Source organism: Malaclemys terrapin, chromosome 2 (assembly GCF_027887155.1).
Source record: "Malaclemys terrapin pileata isolate rMalTer1 chromosome 2, rMalTer1.hap1, whole genome shotgun sequence".
Taxonomy (NCBI): domain Eukaryota; kingdom Metazoa; phylum Chordata; order Testudines; family Emydidae; genus Malaclemys; species Malaclemys terrapin.
The window spans coordinates 195,354,696-195,358,446 of NC_071506.1; positions in this window are offsets into that span (position 1 = coordinate 195,354,696).

Here is a 3,751-nt window from a genome sequence, read left to right on the forward strand (position 1 = left end):
ACTTAGCGTACCTCCTCTCGGACAGATCCCAGGCAAACTCCCTCTGTTAGCCTCTGCTGTTCGCCGCTCGATGATAGGTGAGAGAAAAGCAGCCAAAGCTTAGCAGAGTTAAGTGGCTCACACTATAGACTTAGAGTGCTAAGAGGCTGATTCTATAAGTTATGAAGTGAAATTGAATCAGCCTATATAGTTCTAGTGAAGCGAAATACAGGCACTGAGATTTTGATACTGGGGAAAAAAATCCTTTCTCATGTACAAAATACTATACTGTAATTGTAAATATGAGGTAGTGAGTAAATGAAGTATTAAAAGCTACAGTGTAATGTTCATGGCCTTTAGCCATAAAGGTCTAGGAAGCAGGGGTGAGTTTAGCTAGTGCTAAAATGGAAGACTGGCCAGGCTATGTTAGGAAATGCTGTTGGTTGTTCAGTAGTTTTGGTGGCTATTGACCAGTGCTCCAGCAAGATGCTAGAGGGCATTATTCTGTCTTTTGAATGAGATTTAAAACTAGGTTCTAACCATTTCAAATTATTTTATATTCCATTAAACTTTTTGAAAGAACAGGGTGTTAACCTTTATGTCCTGGCCAAATATCAGTTCAGGCAATCATATTTTGCGTAGCTAAATATCTTCTGTAGTTTCAAATGTACACTGTGACTTTTACCTGCTGTCCTAAATTATTTGTGTTAAGTTACTGTGAGCTGTTACGTAGCTGTTGTATTCCAATCCACCACTATCCAACTGAGGACGTACATATAGAAAGGGCTTTTTTCCTCTCTTGGGAAAAGAACTGAGAAAGTATTTGAACAAGTCTGATAAGAAATGTGTTACTGATTTATTGTTTACGTGTAAGATTCATATGCAAAGTTTCTATATTGGGCATATTATTAATAGAAAAACAAACAATCCACTACATTACATTAAAAAAAATCAAAATCTCCGAACCTTTTCCAAATTGCTCTTATTAAAAATGTTGTTGAGTGTGAACAAGGGGCCAAATTTTGTCCCTATTGCATGGTCACAAATCTGGAGTAACTTCACTGAAGCCAGTAGTTATTTTGGATTCATGCTGGTGTATTGATTGAGAATGTGTATTGATCCTTTTGCAGAAAACAAGAACAAGGGGACATTCAATGAAACGGGAAAACTACAGTAATACATTCAAACCTGATAAAAGAAAGTACTTTTTCATTGGATGCACAATTATCCCGTGAAACTCATTGTCCCAAGAGATCATCGAGGCCAGGAACTTAGCAGGATTTGGAAAAGTATAACAAGACTAACCAGAGTAATAACCTTACCTCTCTCATATTCTGGGACCAACATGGCTACAACAACACAGCAAACAGAGTAATAATAGTAATTACTAATTTATAAAAGAGCTCTGGAAGAGATATAAACCCACAAGCTTTGGGGCGTAAACCAACCTCTAACTATTCAGATTTAGGAGGACACTTTCCCTGAGGGGACATTATTCCACAATTACTCACTGCAAGGTTTCTTCATCAGAAGCTGCTGGTACCTACCACAGTCACAGACAGGGTAGACTAGATGAGGGCCTACTGCTCTGATCTGGTATGGCGATTCCAATCATCTCATGTATTGAGAATAGAGTCTGGCCTGCTGCCTTTAATTTTTTTAATGACACAGCTTAATCATTTCATTTTTTGTAATTCTATAACTGGCTTCTTTTTAATTATTTAACATTTCTAACTCTGCTCTCGCGTATGATAACTTGATACAATAGTTCTGTACACGTCTGAACAATAGCTTTATGTGAGGAGCTTTCAATCAATATATAAGCTCCCCTTACTTGTGTATAATGATAGCGCACATTATTATTTTTATGTAGCCAAGCAGAGAAGCACTGTTCCGAGACAAGCAGCATCCCTACAAAGGGTTGGCAACAAAACATCCATATTCAGGCAGCACAAAATATAATATCTAAATAAAGTGATGAAAATTCAAGCCCAGTAAAAAAGATTCTTTTATCCTCTTTTACAAAAATGTCTAAAGTGAATTTTAAGCTTATGAACAGTGCTAGATTGAGAGCACTGGAGGCTTAAATCCTCTATTCTCAGAGCAGCTGCTACCAGAGAAGGCAAGCAGCACAAGACTTCTCCCTATATTTTGAAGGCATTCTCTTTTGTAGGGTGAGAGGGCAATTCATTCTGCATGCTCATTCAAGGCCTGATCAAATCCCATCAAAGTCAATGGAAAAACTCTCTAACTTCAGTGGGCTTTGGATCAGGCCCAGGAGCCTTGGCCTCTCTGATGAAAATTATCACTGAAGTACTCAGTACTGCTAATTGTTGTGGTGTATTATGTGATGTACATTTCTGTTCAGTAGAATTAGACTGAGATTTCAACTCATTTCACTCAGGCCATCAAACAGATCTTGACTAGTAGGAAGCCTGTTTTTCAGTAAGAAATTCAAACAAATCTGAGCCAAAGAATGATTCTCTGGAATTACTGGAAAAAAATTGGCCTAAATTTTCAAACAGATGCCCTATTTTTCACAGGACTACAGCCCAGTAGTCCACGAAAGCTTATGCTCTAATAAATTTGTTAGTCTCTAAGGTGCCACAAGTACTCCTATTGTTTTTGCGGATACAGACTAACACGGCTGCTACTCTGAAACCTGTCATTTTGCAAACTGTGACTTAAGCATATAACTTCACCCTACTGCATGCTTAAAATACATTTGTTTGTATTCTGTGGTTCTGGCACCTGTCCCGGTATTTGTGGGATAAGGCCCTGATTGTCAAAGGTTTGTCCCACTTCCCACAAGACTATTAGGCCCTGATCATAGGCATAGTTTGACTTCTATATTTGGGGGGGGAGAAAGGGGGAGTTCCAGTCAGGCCAAAGGAGCCACATGTGTGTGGGGGCAAATTCCAAGCCTCCCCGATGCTTGCAGTTTTGGGGGAGGAATACCCCCCCTGCCACCTCCAAACTAGGCCCATGGCCCTGATCCTGCAAACGCTTACTGCGTAACTTGGAGTTATCCTACTGAAGTCAATGGAACTGTTCACATCCTACTCAGGCACTTAAGTGTTTGCAGGACCAGTACCTTTATGTTATGAGTCTGACTTCACAGTATGAGTGGTGATAATGGTGTGAAGGCATTGTTTAAAACAAACAAAAGAACAAAGGCAAATAGTACCATACATCTAAACAGTACCATATGATGTAGACAAGACACCTTCAGGCAGTACTGCATTCCTTCCAGTGTTGGGCTGCCCTTCAGAGCAAAGACTCCATAACTCCTCCGTTTGGGGACGAAGTTTAAGGACAGTGCTTGAGATTAAGCCTGGTGTTGGGGGACCACAGCCCATTCCTTGTGCTCTATGTGGGAGAGGTGTGGGTCCTTGAGGCCCACAGAGGAAGTATGAAGAGAAATAGTGGAAGCTGGCCTGGGGAACAGCCACTGGGCCCCAAATCCAATGGCAGTTGGACACCATGCAAATGGCATGGAGGGTTACATCCTTTACTCCAGCTCCTAGACTGGAAGGGCAGCTCTGGTGTGGGAGCCTAACTGCTTTTTTATGAATTCCTCCCCCATGTGTTTATATAGTCTCCCTCCTGGGGCACAAAAGGATGGGAGACAGTACTTTCCCTGGGGAATTGAAATGAGAGGAGATATTCAAATTTACAGGGAGGAGTTGGAAAATGACTAAACTGGGAAGGAGTGTAGGGCAATCCCTGATTGGGAGGGAGATGGGGTGTTGCAATCTCTGTTATCTCGGGG